General features: G+C 36.9%; 1 protein-coding gene across 1 annotated transcript in view; it reads right to left on the bottom strand.

The window, feature by feature from the left end:
- LOC133977862 (CMP-N-acetylneuraminate-beta-galactosamide-alpha-2,3-sialyltransferase 2-like) overlaps window positions 1-12,174 on the bottom strand; it is a 28,130-nt gene extending 15,956 nt beyond the window's left edge. Inside the window, exon 1 of the mRNA XM_062416159.1 lies at window positions 12,138-12,174. The gene's annotated coding sequence lies outside the window, so the exon portion shown is untranslated. The remainder of the gene's footprint in view (window positions 1-12,137) is intronic.
- Window positions 12,175-17,669: the final 5,495 nt, after the last annotated feature.

Here is a 17,669-nt window from a genome sequence, read left to right as displayed (position 1 = left end):
TCTGGTTAAAGTCGTGCAACACACACACACACACACACACACACACACACACACACACACACACACACACACACACACACACAGCTAATAGTATCACTTCTCCTTCTGCTAACCTGCACTTAACCTCTTTTATTCGTTAGACCTGCATTTGTTTGTTACATAAATAACACATGATGGTCTAATGTCAAATGTTCCAACGTCAATCTGACTAGTTCAGACCGGTAGTATTTATTTGACACTTCAACATGACTGAATTCAAAGCTGAATGTCATGTTAACCTGAATATCCGGATATAAAGTTTAGACCGGTGAAACTTTTTGCTCCGTCACATTAAAATAAAGGTTAAAACAGCACATGGTTCATTACACAAAGGGAGGTTAAATCTTTTCGAGTCTATAATTATAATGACAATGACCAATTTATCATTGCCTCCTTGCCAAACCCTAAACGGTAATTTCCTAATCATGGTTTAGTAACCATAACTGGGAATGGCAGGTCTGTCAGTCTGCACATATTTTCACATGTTGAAGTGGTTTACTACATAGAGCTATATTAAGAGATATATACTCTCTAATTTACCAACTCGTGGAGCTAACATTAGTTGAATTAGTTTGCTAGTAGCTGCAGCTGATAAAATCTACCAGCAATAGTTTTCACTGAAGCAAAACCAGCCAGAAACGAGAGGCTGCTTTTGTTCATTTATAGCTGATATCAAAAGGATCCATTGCTAAAAAAATACTTAGGTGTGCAGGGTTTAGCTTAATAAAATAAAATAATGTTAATGAACTACAAAGGATCTTGATTCTTTTTACAATGCTTTGATAATCAAAGCTGAATAATAATGTTATATTTTGATTGTTGATGATTCACTGGCTCTGCTGGAATATCTTTACATTACGGTTCACAAAACTCCTTATTTATTATCTTATACTGCCTCTTTATGCAGCCTGTCAGTTCAGCTTCTGTCAGAAACAGGCCCTTTTAGCTTCTGTCTCTTTAAGACGCCCCTCCCAAGGAGTCCACTTTATTCTAATGGGCCAGCATCTGGAAGTTGCATTTCATCAGAATCTTGGCTACATAAACAAACTATAGTGATTAGATCTAGCTTCCTTTTCCGTGTTTTTTACTCCAAATGGAAACTTCTCAAAATATATTGGGCATATATGATCAAGCCAGAATTTGATTCAAAATGTTCAAGCGCAAACAACGCAAACAACTGTTGTGGAAATTGTCTCAACACTTACCACTAATATGAAATAATACACAAACACTGCTGGGTTGAAGATTAAACAATTATTATTGTACAATAAGAGACAGCATACATACAGAATCACATCAGCTCATCTCAACGAGTAAAGAGTATGCCTAAACTATTATAGTTTCTAAGAGAACAAAGAAATCATCTGTGATTGGTCAAACATATCAGTCTATATGATTTTAACCAATAGGAGATTACCACGGAGCAGAACATACATGCATGTACATCCTACACTGGACAAACAACCACAAAACAAGAACATCCCGTCATAAATGATTTCTTGACATTTCCATAGGGTTCCCACACCCAACACTCAAGTTTCTAACTTATTTAGATATAGATTTAGATATATATAAGTCAAAACAAAGGAAGCAATGGGCCACCTAATACTAACAAAACACATTCCACAAGACACACAATGGTAAGAAAAGCAGTGATCCCACAGCCACAATCTTAGATTAAAATGATCAATCCAATTGTTAATCCTTCTTCACTTTTACACAACTTTAGCAACAACTTTAGCAACAAAGGCTACAGAAGGCTGTTTGTGGGCCTGGGCACAACAATCTGACGGTATTTTGAGGAGGTACAGAGATAACTTTGCTAAGAGAGTGTTAAGAGCTGGTCGAAGCCCTGGGTTTTGACTTTCAGTGAGCAAATTTTACCTACGTTCACCTCAAATTGTAGAACTTCGAGCATGTTTAACATAGACATCTAAAATCATAACATTATGAAAATAACAGAAAATCAAAAAAAGCATCATATGTCCCCTTTAAAAACTGACAAAAACTGACAGTATCTTACCTACGGTTAGCTAAACAGTTATGTACAAACCCACTGCTCACTGTCTTACTGAAGTGCATTCTATTGGTTATGCGCTCACTTAACTTTGAGAAAAAAATGTGAACAAACAGCACAACTATGAATCTTTGAAATTAACTGAGCAAAATTATTCTAGAGAGAAAAGTGACTTGTTATTTACACCCTCGTAGTTGAGTAAATTCTCCTCAAGTCAGATCAGTCTAAAAAAGGAAAACGACAAATCCTTGTGGCTCTTTCTGTATCGTTCACTAATATCTGAATGAAGACAGAACTACAGTAATGCCACTATAACCACTAGTTTTATCACTGATATTATTATTATTTTTATTTTGACTGCATTTGTTCAATATACGACAGCAAATATCAGAAACATGACTGCTATTATCACCACAGTACAGCCACAGTGACTGCTTTTGGAGAGCAGGAACAGAAGAGACAAGTCAGGACAGATACTGATTAACACATCGACAGACTCTGACACACGTACATAATTATCAAAGTCTGTCTGTATCCACTCTCGACAGGACGGTTCAACCCCTCAGAGGAAAAATGGAAAAGTCCCTGATAGAAAGCTTAGCTCCTGGATTAGCGTCGGTATTAGCATGTTAGCACAGAGCTTGACTGTGTGCCAGGTTGACTGTGCAAACTTGTCCTGGTACAAAGGACTTCGGCACAAAAGCAGCTCAGAGCAAACTGATCAGGTGGATATTTGGTCTGAAACTGAGAGGCCACACAGAGAGCACAGACCAATGGTTCAATACACCAGTTCAAGTTTAATACAAAGAATGCAGCCCAGAACTACTCACTGGTAGATACCATAGTGCAAGGAGTTATTTCAGGCATGCAATGTTCCTGCTGTAAAGTAATTTTGTTTTTCCTTGAGCTCTTTTCTCACTTCCTCCGAGCTGATATGGTAATTGATTTCTGGCATTCAAACACACTGTAGACGACTTTAAAATAAACACAGCTTTATTCAGACATGCCTATTACCTACGTTTTCTGATAGATATTCATTTATTTATTCATCAAAAGACAGGACAGATAAGACCAAACACTTTTTAGGATCCACACAAATAATCAATAAAGAAAAAAACATTGGTAGATTAACTGATAATTAAACAATTGTTAGTCGCAGCTCTGAAGATTTTCAAGGGGGAAATTATTTTTAGACTAATGGGACATGACAGAATCTCCCCTGACAATAAAGGCTGTACTGAATACTTGGAAGCTTCATTTCAGTGACACTGAGGCATCCAGCGGGGCAGAGAGGAGGAGGAGGAGGAAGAACCTGTGACTCCCTCTAACCCGCTGCCTCTGTCGTCTCTTCCTCGCTCCTATCTGCCACTTCCTTCAGCACCCCCACCTGCAAAGCTTTGAATATATTCAAATCATTGCAGCTAACACTTATCAAGTTATCAGTGAGCCCTACTGACAGTCAGACCCTTTCCTTTCGTTTATTAAACAGATTTTAATTTCTTTTTAGGATAGGAGAAGATACTAAAGTGAAAAAATTGAATAAAGCAAAGACGTGTTTTTGATTTCTTTCTGTGCATGTTTGTTTTTGACAGCGTACATCACCAAAAAAACTCTTTGCACTCTGGTTACAAACTGTTCAACACTCTTGCCTTATTAAACCAGTTCACTATCTGAGCAACATGAGAAACAGGTTGAAATGAATCAAACTGAAGGTCTGATCCATACACTGTATCTAAAGATGGACGTAGCGAGGTGTGAAATCACCCACTGGTTTGCATTGGAGCCGGTTTGCACCATCTTTTCCCCGTTTGAAGCCTTCCAAATACAAAGTGTAGGGTGCGAGTCCCTTTCCTACTCTGGAAACATGCTCCACTACCTCGGACCGATGTGTCATCAAGTAACATTACCAACTGTTGCGCCAACTGTTAACCACAGCTGTTAATCAACACCCGCATGGCAGACATCAAAACCACTATACATCTTATTAACGGAGCGATAGCTTCCAAATTGAGGATATAAGAGGGTCTGAATTTAGTGATTGAGACCATCATGACTTAGTATTTCTACAGAGAAGTTGCCGCTATTTAAATTGGAGACTACTGGAGCATTTGGTGCCTCAGGCCTCAAGCCGTGAGAGTTGTCACTTGATTAGAACATAAACCTAAAACATCATTTTATTATCAAGAAGTTTCCTGTGTTTCTATGTTAATGAACATTGAGGATATAATTAAAGAAGACTTGGATATAAGAATTTCACAGTGAAGAAAAATACTCACAAATACACATGGCGGCACATTCACACAAAGATCAGTATTTAATCCACAACTCTGCCCGTCGGAACAGGGGAAGAGAAAGGAAGAGTTTAGAGGACAGTGGAGGGTTACTGGCTATCAGCTCTGTCAGGGTCTGTATGTTATTTTGGGGTTTGCAGAGTGGGGGATGGGGGGGGTGGGGGTGACGGGGTTAAAAGGTCACATGGTTTCCTGGGCTGAGAAAACCATGTGACAGCACTCCTTCCTCTCTTCCCTTTCCTTCTCTTCTCTTCCCCTCACTCTCTCTGCCTCTATGTGACATCTGACCTCTTTGTTGACATCAGAATGGAAACCAGCTGCTGCGACAAGCTGGAAAATCATGACACTACAGAAGGTGTCAGCTCTCACACAAGGAGAACCCAACATTATTGTACGATTTGTTACACAGATTGATAATCTACAGAGCTGAGGGCATGATTAGACTCTCACTGCCCTTTTAGACTGATGACCAGAGTTGTTTTTTTAACCACGATTCTCAACTATCCTCTGAAATCAGTGTGTGTACAAGTGTACAAGGGCCTTTTATTTATTATCCATATCGTTAGTGCTGATTTCAGCCATACTGTTGCCAGTTTCAGACAAAGTACAGCTGCCTTGTGTTTGGACAACATTTAGCATTTGGCAACTTTGACTTCATTTGTTTAACAGTGTTTGTTTGTTCAATCATTTATATTTTTTCCAAAGAAAGGTGTCAAAATATTGATATTGAAAGACAGCTATTTTATTGGCACTCTTAGAGACTTTTAAAATAAACATTGAAACCATTTCATTTTCAATTGAATGTGTTTGAACAAACAAAACAAACACAAACATGTTTGTCCTGAAAACAGTGAACTTCTCACTCTCTTCTGGGTGTCAAAGACAGATCCTCATACTGATACGTATGTCTTTAACGACAAAAAAAGGGGAACCAACATAGCAAACTGGACGGTTTTTAGTCTGAATACTCTCAATGACAAACTGAAAGTATGTTTTAAAAAGCACATTTAACAAGAATACTGTGAATTTCACACTAAAAATGGAGAAATGATGACAAGGTAAAATCTCTACATAGTAATTCAAAGAGTTCCCTTTCTCACCACTTTGTGTTCAGCATTAACCAACAAAAGGATGTTGTGCAGATACTGAATAACCAGAAACATGTGGGAACAAACATTATACTGTACATCAAAAAAATGTACTAAGCCTCAAAAACTGTTGATTCACTTTGTGTCAACCTTCAGGCTTAGTTAACCTCGTTTACAGACAGTTATGAGCCAGGAGTCCATACTACCAATATGTGTCGTTCTATGTGTTCAAGGTGGCAACACGGCATGCAGACTATGTGGTATTAGAGACCGTTTTTTGGTTTTTTGAGACAACCATAATTATAGGACTGACACTATCATTTTCCATTGGTGATTATCATTAGCAAATTATTTTTTAGTTGATTCATTTAGTCTATAAAATGTCAGAATTTCATCATGTGCTACGTGAATACATCAGAAGTCTTATTGAAGTCTTGTCGTCAACAAATAGTCAAAAAACTTGAATGTTAGAAAACAACATTGTAGAAGCTGCATACCCTTTTTATACCCTTTCAGTGACTTGTTATTGAATAAAATGATGAACAATAATACCAGGGGCCAGTTAGTATAAAGAGGCTTGGAGAGCTACTGTGGCCAACGCTAGCATGTTAGCAATTAGCTCGCCAGCTATAGTAGTGACCAAACTAGCCAAGAAATTACATATTTTAGTATCTGCTATGATTTTAGCAGTGGCCTTATACGTACAAACAGTGATATTAAAAGGAATAGATACCTCATTATAAATGGTATGACTAAATCTCAGATGACCGACAAATTTATATCACCTAGTGTTTGAATAAGTAAACGATTATGTAATTTCAGCCAGTTCACACACCACACTTGACATTTCTCATTCTGAGAAGTGATAAAGTCTGATGCACAGAAATTAATATATCATATACAGAAATGAACAGGTGAGGTGTAGGCAGATTTCTCTGTTGAGTTCATAGCTGTCCCGAGTTAGCGACCTACCAGCCAATCAGAAACTAGTATCTCTTGTTGCAGGTTAATTCGGAAAGTACCATGAATGCGCAAGTAGGTTACTCAGAATGCGTACACACACAGGTTACAGATGAGTTGGAAGTGGCACACACGCAGGCACGCAGGCACACACGCAAGCACACACACACACGCACACGCACCACTGCTGTTTAAGGGCCTCATTCTGGGTCAAATGTCTTTTTCTTATTGATCCATTTGTTGTTGTTTTTTTAAATGTATAAATAAAACAATTTATTTTATTTAGTTGAATTTGTCTTTTATCGTATTAACCCATTATTTTCATTATTTTCTATTTGTGTTGGTCAATTATGAACAGTATGTAAAACTGAACTGCTTTTTAAATAGCAAAAATAATTGGGAGAACTGGATGGGGCCGAGGGGCCTTCGCGGCCAAAACACACCGAAATTTGAGTCGATCCGGCCCTAACAGATGTAATCTCACTCCAAACTTTTCATGAAACTTGACAGCCCTGTATGGACCTAAACAAACTAAAAAATAAATAAATAAATGATACAGTTATGTGGTTTATCATCATATCACCAATCTAACCTCAACCCTACTGCCTGTTGATGTTTAGGTGAACATTCAGGTTTAACAGCCAGCACTACTTGAATGCTTTAGTTTCCAGGAAAACAGGAGAAAAAACAATGTAAAGTGTCACTGAAACACAATGAGAAGGAGAACATGTTCAGCTAAAGCTCTGCAAAGTTTAAGAAGACCAGAGGAAAAAGTTACACACACTTATTTCCTGTTAAAAGTACTGACTCACAGACGGTCAGCCAAACATGAGCACACCCTTTGAAACTTTACATCAACTTAATGTTACAGGTTTGAACTGTATTTAGCTACCAGTGTCATTAGTAATTGCAGAAGCGTCTAGTCTGTACAACATCCATTTCATGTCTGTCCGCCCTGTTGCTCATCCTGACATTTTTGTTTCTGTTAAAAGGTTTTTTTGGGAGTTTTCCCTTCCAATAAATCGAGGCTCTAAAAGACACAAAGGTGTCACAGGCTGGATAGACTGTAAAGACCTCTGAATCTAATCTGTAATTCTGACCTGTAGAAATAAAACTGACTTGAGACAGAAAGACAGACAGTCAAGTCTGTAACAATCAGTTTCTGTAGCTCAGATTTAGAATCAGGCCTCTATAATTACATCTGTCCAAATAGAGAGGGGGAGCGTTTAACTCACAGACCACACAGTCTCTGTTTCCGTCTATAATCACGTTATGTGTTTTGAGTTTCCTGCTTCAGCTGTCAGATCAACCTAAAGCTCACCTCATCAACATTAAACACTAACACTCAGACAGGTAATATAAGAATATTACACAAATGCATGAAGAGATTTTAAAAAAATCTTAAATTAATCACAACAGACCAGAAGCGCACTGAACACATCCAAATAAAAATACTACAGCACATGACGCACCTCAGCAGGCCCCTGGTTATGACTAGATATGCATGCGTCTTTAAGATAATGGCATTGGCCGAAAATGTGTAATTCTGCTGATATGACTAGCCACTTCGCCGCCTTCTCCTCCAACAAACCGGGGGTTGGGGCTCCGGTTGGATCCACATGGAGAGACAAGGCTAGCTGGGAATTATACTAAAATACTAAAAATTCATATCATTTAGTTTCAGTCCCTACGCAACCAAAATTGTGTAAATGTTCCTGATTGGCAAACATCGGATATGTGAGACTGATAGGGGCCGGTCACCAGCCATGGTTGATAAGCTAAAAACCGTCTTTTTTCAGGAAGGATGGTAGGTAAGGAGGAAGTTACTGCAATACACATTACTACAATAGACACCATGTGCCAACACAAACAGGAGAAAAAACATAAAAACAAAGACAATGAAAGCCAGGATAGAACAAATAAAACAGTCTGAAACTTATATCCTGACACATGGATAAATAATGAGTCTGGTCCAGACAGATTTATTAGATTTAAACCAGCTTAGAAATAATGTACTAAAATAATAGTGAATTAAGAGATCACCAAAAAATGCACTTCTTACAGAAATGTCCTAATGTCCAAAATTTTTGCCACCAAATCAAGGCATGTTTTTTTTTTACGGTAATCCTCAAGCTCTTGGTGTCTTCATGTGGTATTTTGTATCAATTCTCATGTGCTCAAAAATGATGAAACATTGCAACAAATCTGTGTAGCAAATAGTATCAACCCAAAAATACTGCAACAATATATGAGGCATAATTTAGCAGGGGAATGGCCATCATCCACTTCCTTCATAATGTTCGAAGCCCTCACACACGTTAAACCTTCGCCTAACCGAAACTAAATGTTTATTAGAGATTAAAGACGAGAAACACTTGACACACAGTGCTGAGCTGCATCTTCAGTTCCCAGATGATTACAGTTGACCTCCTATCTTGAAATGGTTTTTAAAAAAAGAGGAAGAAGAGGTTAAAAAAGTCTAACAATGATATTGTTAATGTTAATCTTCTATATACATACACAGGATAAACTGATTGATTTATCGGTCAGGCTCTAATTAGTCAATTACAACGAAGATTACAGAGTATGCTTCTCCGTGTGTGGTTCTGTACAAAAACTATAAGATAGACATGCTGTATGAAGAAGAGTAAGGTCTTCTGATACAATCAAATTCCTCTGACAAAGAGTATTATACAATATTAAAGCAGCACTATAAGAGACAAGAATACAGTGAAGTACATACAAATTATTATTAGAGGGAAAATAATAATAATAAATACAAAATAGGCCAACTGAGTATCAGGAACATCGTAGAAATCATCATAAAAGTCTAGTATTTACTACTTACTACCGTTCCATTTCCCTCTTTTTCTGAAGAAATGTTAAATCACCCTCCTGGCGATCTTATCTGGCAATCAGTCCATTCTTATATTACTGTTTCTTGAGTGTTTTTGGCAGCAAAAGTTAAGGTGTTGAAATGACAGTAAAGTACATTCAAGTAAAAACAGAGCAGCTGTGAGGAAAAACTTATAAGCATCACAGGAAACTGTAGGAGACAGTTTACTGAGGTACACCTACAATAAGTTAACTATAGGCTACCAGCAGACTTAAGCTAATTACAGGAATACTTTAAGACATAATAATATAGTACATTAAAGTCTAAACAGATGCAACTGTGGACAACAGACACACCAAAAATACTCTGGAAGAGTTTTATAGAAATACTTCAGGAGCCAACAATGTGAAGTGAAGTACAGCCGAGGCCCATTGTTTAAATATCAGGGGAAAACTATTAAAAAAACTACTAACCTTTAAACAAGGAAGTCAGCCCAAAGCAGCTATATATAACAACAACATCTTTAAGTCAAAGCAGGAAACTGTGAGGGACAATATAATTACATATTCCCTCCATAACTACAGGCGTGCTGTGCATGAGTATATGTACATTACACAGCAGAGTCTACATAGACCCGACTGAGAATGAGACACACTGTAAAAAATATGGTAAGGTTTTGTATATGCAGTTCTATAAAAACAATACAAATATTATAGTGATACCATTACATTAAAGTGAAGTAAGTCAAGATCGAAACTAGGGCTACATCTAATGTTTATTCTCATTATTAATCTGTCGATTTATTTGCTCCACCATCAATATAAAATGTAGTTTACTATCATAGAAAACAAAAGAAACCAGAAAATATTTACATTTAAAAAGTGGGAATCAAAATATTTTGGCAGATTTTTTCTTAAAAAGTGACTCAGATGATTGTTTGATTATCAAAATAGTTGCTGATTCATTTTCAACCAGCTAATCAATTAACCGAACAATCGTTACAGCTCTACAGGTGACTGAGGACAACAAATAGGCTCATGTGTATTTTATAGTATTGTGTGCTTCTGTAGTAATGTGCAGTGGATTAATATAGGGCTACAACTAATGACTCATTTTCATTATTGATTAATGTCAGAAAATGGTGAAAAATGTTTCCAAAAGAACAAAGATCTTCAAAGGTCTTGTTTCTTGTTTGGTCCCGACCAACAGTCCACAAACCAAACCAAAGATATTCAGTTTAGTATCATAAACGACTAAATCAAATATGAAATATTCACATTTAAGAAGCTGAAAAAGAGAATTTGGACATTTTCTTCTCCTTAAATGACTCAAAATGACTAATTGATTCTCAACATTTTTGGCGATTCATTTTATGAGCTGCTGACTAATCAATTAATTGTTGCAGCTTTAGTCTAAATATTATAAGATGACTAGGGTCCGACTGATACTGGAATTTTTGGGCCGATACCGATCTTATATTATCGAGCAAAACAATTCCAATATCGATATATCGGCCAATAATTTATACAGAAAATATACATAAACACACTTTTTTCCCCAAATGTGGTTACCAAAGACTTGTGACAATCACATGTAATGGAGGCCATTATATTTTAAAATTTCAGAATAAACTTATTTTTTTATAAAATGACATCAGTGCACTGAAACAATGGGAATTTAATATGTTTATAATACACTTGAATTAGGAAAAAACGATTAAATATACATAAAATGCACCTATGTATTAGGGCTAGGCAAGATATCATCTCAGAATTTGGATATTGTAATATCGCAGTAAGTGTCTCTTCCTGGTTTTAAAGGCGGTATTGAACTAAAATGATGTAATTCTCTGAACTTTTTCTGTTCTATAGCTGTTTTGTTATTTGCCCTTACCCACTTTGTCATGATATCCAAATTACTGATGATTATTTATCAAATATCTCAATGTGACAATATTGTAGTCATCCCTACAATATTGTAAAAAATCATGATATATGACTTTATACTATGTATCTTTTAAAAAAACATATTGGCACATATTGAACAGCATAAAGACCAATACCGATATAATTGTTGCAGCTTTAGTTTAAATATTATAAGATTACATTTGAAAGCCTACTAATATTGCCTTTAGGAGTTAGAGTCAAGCACTAATACTGTAAAAATCAGACTCAGACTAAAGAGTAGCCTATTATTAAGCACAGTAGTATTAGATGTGTGTTTCTGTTGTACAGTACAAAGTCAACACATGCAGAGCATATAAGCAGCACACACTGTCTATAAGTGTTTAAAGCTGTGCACTAAAATAAAGACATGCTTCAAAGTAACGGAGAGCTGATATAGGAACAGAAACAGTCGAAGTGGCAACAGACAGTGTACACATATCCCAGAGGTGTCTGCACAGTATGAAAGTACCTACATGTAATAGTGAGAGAGTACACACAGGGTATGAACACAGTTTCTACCTCCCTCGGCCTCTCACTCTCTCTCTCTCTTTTCTCTCTCAACCTATCTGTCTGTCCCTCTTTCTTATCAGTCTCGCGTTCCTCCTCTTCCAAATAAACACACACACACACACACACACACACACACACACACACACACACACACACACACACACACACACACACACACACACACACACACACACACAAATAAAATAAAAACTACAACAAAACAAACAAACAAACAGAACAGTGAGTTGAAGGACAGCATGTATTTTGCAAAAAACGGCGAGAAGTTTGGTGGAAACTTTCCCCGAAGTTTCCAGTCAAAAGTTTCCACCACCGTGCTGTCACACACACATACTCACACACACACATTCATACCCACACACACACAGACCCGGTAAAGAGCCGGTTAAAAGCACACAAAGCTCCGTTCAGGACAAACTGAAGAGGACTCACATGAGAGCAGCTAGAGACGCCCGGATGATTTTTCTTCTTCTCCTTTGTGAAGCTGCAGAGCTGTGAGAGCATGATGATGCAGAGAGAGGCCCCGCCCACCGAGAGGAAGGGGTGAAGGGGCGAGAAGGAGGAAGAGGGGAGGGGTTGGCATGGAGTAGGTTTAGTTTTATTTATTTATTTATTTTTGTTGGTTTCTTTCCTTGTTGGATCTTTATTTACCCAGGCAGGCAGTCTCATTAAGATTAAAATCTAATTTCAACAAGGTCATGAACACAATGGGTTAGGGTTAGGCCTACAAAGATAACCACACTATGAGAAACAAGAAATTAATAAAGACAGGAAAAATAATCATGAAAAAACCCCCATCAGATAATAAAGTTTTAAAAGCTGCAGGAATTTGAGGAATGTAAAGACTCAAGCGTGTGGGCAGTTTGCAGTTTTGCATAATACCTGAAACCAGTTCTGCCAACATTAGTGCCAACATGAGGGCCTACCTTCATCACGTAGTTACTGGATAGTAACTGGTAGTCCTGCAGATGCTAGTTTTAAATGAGATGATTTGAGGTAGTTTGGAAGCTATCATTGCTATGTGAAATGTGTGCAGGGTCGTATTTTACCATCATAGCAAAGTAAGCAACTATATGGGGCCCGAACAGCTTTAGATTTATTATGATGTTTAGATATTAAAGATATCAAATTATGTTACTATTCTAGAAACATTCATAAGGCAAGAAACAGAATCAGCCAACAGAGACAACTACACAATGAACAAGAAATGAATAAAAAACAGTAACAAGAATCATAAAAAAAACCCATTAGATAATAAAGTTTTAAAAGCTGCAGGAATCTGAGGAATGTAAAGACTCAAGCGTGTGGGCAGTTTGCAGTTTTGCACAATACCTGAAACCAGTTCTGCCAACATTAGTGCCAACATGAAGGCCTAGGCCACGTAGTTACTGGATTGTGTCCTGTGTTTTAAATGAGAGAAGAGATGCAAAGTAGTTTGGAAGATATCATTGCTATCTGGAGTGTGTGCAGAGTTGGATTTTACTATTATAACATGTTTAGATATGAAAAATATTAAATTGTGTTGCTATTCTAACTCATTATACCCCAAAATAAAGCACTTTTAAAAAATATATATTTGTATACTTCTACTTTTTAATACATTTACAGCTTAATGTTACTGATTATGTTGCAGATTCTGATTTAACTCACAAATAATAACAAATTAAATATGATGCATTATTGCTGATTAAACTATCCAGCATTATAAAAGAATGAAAAGCTCCTAAAAGTGAATTTAGGTACATTGTGCTTATAATACCTCTCTGTCACAATAATTTTGGATGCAGGACTTTTTACTTACAGTATTTGTGCAACTATTTTGCTTAAGAAAAACATTTTAAGTACTTTTTCTACTGCTGCCAATACCAAAATTGAGTTATCGAAAAGCTGAAAACAAAGCAAGACAGAGTGTGCCTGCTTGAGGCATCCAAACCACTGAATCCACCCCTTTGCGTGTGTATGTGTGCGTGCGCGTGTGATTAACATGTTTCGCAATACTGTTAGTGAGGTTTGTGTGTGTTTGTGTCATTGTGCGATGTCAGGGGAAGTATAAAAGTTTGGTAACTCACAAAAACAAATGACAAAACTTCAACACTGGTAAAAAAAAATGTGCCGAACAGCTGCAGTCATTATCAAACACACAAAACTGCCAATCAACTGAACACTCTGGATTACTGAAATGCTCTTGTTAAAGGTCTGGTTTCATTTTGTAATTGTGTTTTTCTTCGTGGCAGTTTTATTTCATGATAGTTTTTATATCATGTCAACACAAGGGTCAAACACCCAATTATTAAACTAACAATGTCTACACTGGTGCCAGATTCAGCCAGTTACTCCAGAGAGCATGAGACTTTCTACTTATTATTACATTTCAGAGGTAAATATTGTACTTTCTGCTGCACTACATTTATTTGACAGCTTTAGTTACTTTTCAGATGAAGATTTGACACAGTGGATAATATAACACGCTTTTAAAATATTGTTAAAGTTTGTCTTTTGATGTCTTCCAAAAAGCAGTGTGTAGTCAGGCTCACATTTCAGATGTCTGAGTTGTTTACAGCTCCACCAAATAGTGATTTTTCCCTCTAAACTTCTCACATGGTTTCATTTCATTAAATGTGCAAATGATCCAACATTTCACAAAAATCAAAGATTAGAGAAAAAGCCCAAAAAGTGAAAACAGGTTTGTGAATCATAACTTTCTCTTCTTTCCTCTGCCATCAATCATCTCACCACCCCTCACATTTATCTGCTGACCCTTTGGAGGGGCCCCGATCCCTAGGTTGGGAACCACTGGACTAAACTAGCTAACTGTATATAAAGTATTGTAAACTAGCTCCACCTCCAGCAGCTACAACAGTAACATGCTGCTCTAACACTGATGCTTCACTATAAATAATCTAATGATGTCATAATAATAATATATCAGTCAGAGGACCAAACCACTACTTTTACTGTAATACTGCATACTACATCACTCATAATACTGCAGTACTTTTACTTTAATACTGCATACTATATTTGCTGCTAATAAGTAGTATATTCATTCAGAACGTTTTCTTATAATGGAGTATTTTCACATTGCTGTATTGGTACTTTTACTGAAGTAAAGGATCTGAATACTTCTTCCACCACTGCTGACAGCTATTTGCAAGAACATGTCCAACCTGTTTCTATAAATAGAAGACAGTATATAAACAGAAACTAACATCTTTTATTTATTTACATGCACTGCAGCTCAACACATAAACACTGTTACATCAGGCTTCAGCAGTCTGAGTTAGTCATATTAAGTGGATATCTGCCACATTTACAGTCATTTTAGCATCAAATCCCTTGTAAGTACAGTAACAAAAAAGAGGGACTTTGGCACTAAAAAGATTAATACTGAACAATATCTACTTGATTTGACTCATTTGGATGGTTGAAGCTTCATATTAGCTACAGATAAACTTTTAAATACATTTTTCTAATGTGTGTTAAAGTCATGGATGGTGAGTTTTATCCTTAAGATATCTACCACACTCATAAACATCCAAAATTATACACCAAGAGATATGAAGACTGCGTCGAGGGACAGACCACAGGAGATCAATGAAGTGTAACTATCTTATTTTTAATCATAAATTCAAATTATTCTTAATGTGACTGAATCACAAGAGAAATAATCTCAGGCAGAAGTAAATCAATCAGTGATCAGTAGAAGTCGTCCTCACATCTCTGTCTCACTTGTTAGACATCCTGTGCAACTGATGGACAGATCTGACTTATTTATCTGATTCATATGAACACACTAAAAGCCCCAAGATCAACTGCAAGTCACATGTCTACTATATCTAACAGGAAGTGAGACAGGCTGATACGATTGCCTCTAGCAGTGAGAGGAGCCACACAGGAAATACAGCAGAGTTTGAGAGACCATTACTTTTAGCAGAGAGGAAGAACAGGCCAACCTTGATGTAGTTTCCCTGTAATCTCCAGCAAAATGCAGTTGTGTTGCAGTGCATTCTGGGATGGGACAGAGGGGACATCTGAGAGTTGATCTGAGAGTGAAATCAGCAGTGTGTCTGACGGCAGGGTGGATTTAGTCTAAATGAATTAACTGGAGATAACAGAGACACAGAGAGACAAGAACCAGCTCAACCTTCAGCCTCCTGCTCTACATGTTCTGTATAACTGCTCTAAGTCTGCTAAAACAAACATTACAGAGTTATTTGATTCATTGTGAATTTAAAAAATATTGATTAGTGCATCATTAAAGTGTCATTAAAGAAACTTGACGTGTTTTGGGCTACAGCAACATCATGAAACAGTTTAAAAGGGGATGTATCATGCACATTTCCAGGTTCTATATTTATAGTATGGGGCTCTTCTGGAATATCTTTGAATGACTTACACAGAAAAAAAACTTCCTCTTTATGCAGCCCTTCAGTTCATTCTCTGTCTGAAACAGGCCATTTGAGCTCATGTCTCTTTAAGGCCCATTCTGCTCTGAACAACCCATGGGAACTTAAACTACTGATATACTGGATGTACTTGCTTTTACCAATGTGCGCAAGTAGTCAATAGCTGTGATGTCATCTTCATTGTTCACATTTGTGCTTGTGTATTCACGAAGGATGAAAAACAGAAACCATGGCAAACACATCATTGTTGATGTAGAGATCACGGCAAACAAAAGCACCAACAGTGACACTGTTTATTAGCATAGGGACATAATTGTAGGTGAGGGTTGACGTGGACAAGCTCTACGAGTTTCTTTTCAAATTACACAATAAGCGACTGTTCTTTGGCATCTCGTCATTCAAGTTACAGGTCAGTAAAGGATGCACTGATGACATTTTTAAAAGATGAGAAGTATATTGGATAGTCAGTTTTGCAAACTTTATCCTCCCAAAGGACTTAATAATGAGATTTCATGGCATGTCATGCTTTAAGGTGCTCTGGGATTAAACAGACCTATTTATGATGCACTCAATATAAAAGTATTTATTATGATCGCACAACTTTAAATGACTTATGAATGCTGCAAGGCCGATGTTTCAGTTCAATAAATCTACAGTTATTTTAAATGTTCCTGTAAATAGACATAGGTACGTGTTGTGGTGTTTCACTTGTTCTTGTTTTTCATTTCTTTTTCTCTTTCATTTCTGTTTTTTTCTTCATTTCTGTTATCAGACAAGTTGTACATGTCACCAGGGGTGGAGCTAGTGGGTGGCTTTTGGGGCTGCAAATGTTTTTCTCGAAAACCCTGAATCTATTTTTTTTTTTTTTTAAACCACACATAATCTAGCTGTAGTCACTTCAATTTGTCAACAATTGTGATTTAGAGTGAAACTTCTGAAGACATGTCACTAAGTGAAATGTAGTCAAAAAATAATGCAATACTTTTTTGTTTTCCTTTTGGTTTAACACCTTATTGTTATTTATGTATTTTTTGTGCATTCTTTTTTGGAAAATAGTTATAAGTAATAATAATAATAAGGACCAAAGTAAATCATTACTACTAATAATAATGTTTGCAGTAGTCAAACAATGCAGTACAATTAAATTCTGTGCATGTATACGATCCAAAGAAACTGGCCCTGGCTGTATGTGCTCTGGGCTTGGCCCCAGCTCCATTCATGATATGTCACTACCCATTATTATTGTGACAGGCACTCCCAGGAGGTCTCCACACCTGTGCAATTAGAGAGGGTGCAGCATTATCTATTTATGGTCATTGCAGTTGCCATTTGTCCAGACAAAAAACAAATTAAACTTTAAACCAAATATAATCAAAAGGCCACTGATGCACCATGGGGATGTGGTGTGACGCAGGTAAAAGAAGTTGAATGTCCTTTGCAGAGTTTTGCATTTTTGTCTTCATTTATTGCAAAATAATAAAACAAACAAAAGAACAAAGCAAAGCCATGGCTCCTGCTGCTTCTCTTGCACTGGTAAAAAACCACCATAGGCCCACCC

The sequence above is a fragment of the Scomber scombrus genome, chromosome 3 (assembly GCF_963691925.1).
Source record: "Scomber scombrus chromosome 3, fScoSco1.1, whole genome shotgun sequence".
NCBI classification, from domain to species: Eukaryota; Metazoa; Chordata; class Actinopteri; order Scombriformes; family Scombridae; genus Scomber; species Scomber scombrus.
Note: the sequence above shows the minus strand (reverse complement) of the source record. Positions and strands in the feature narration are given on the sequence as shown.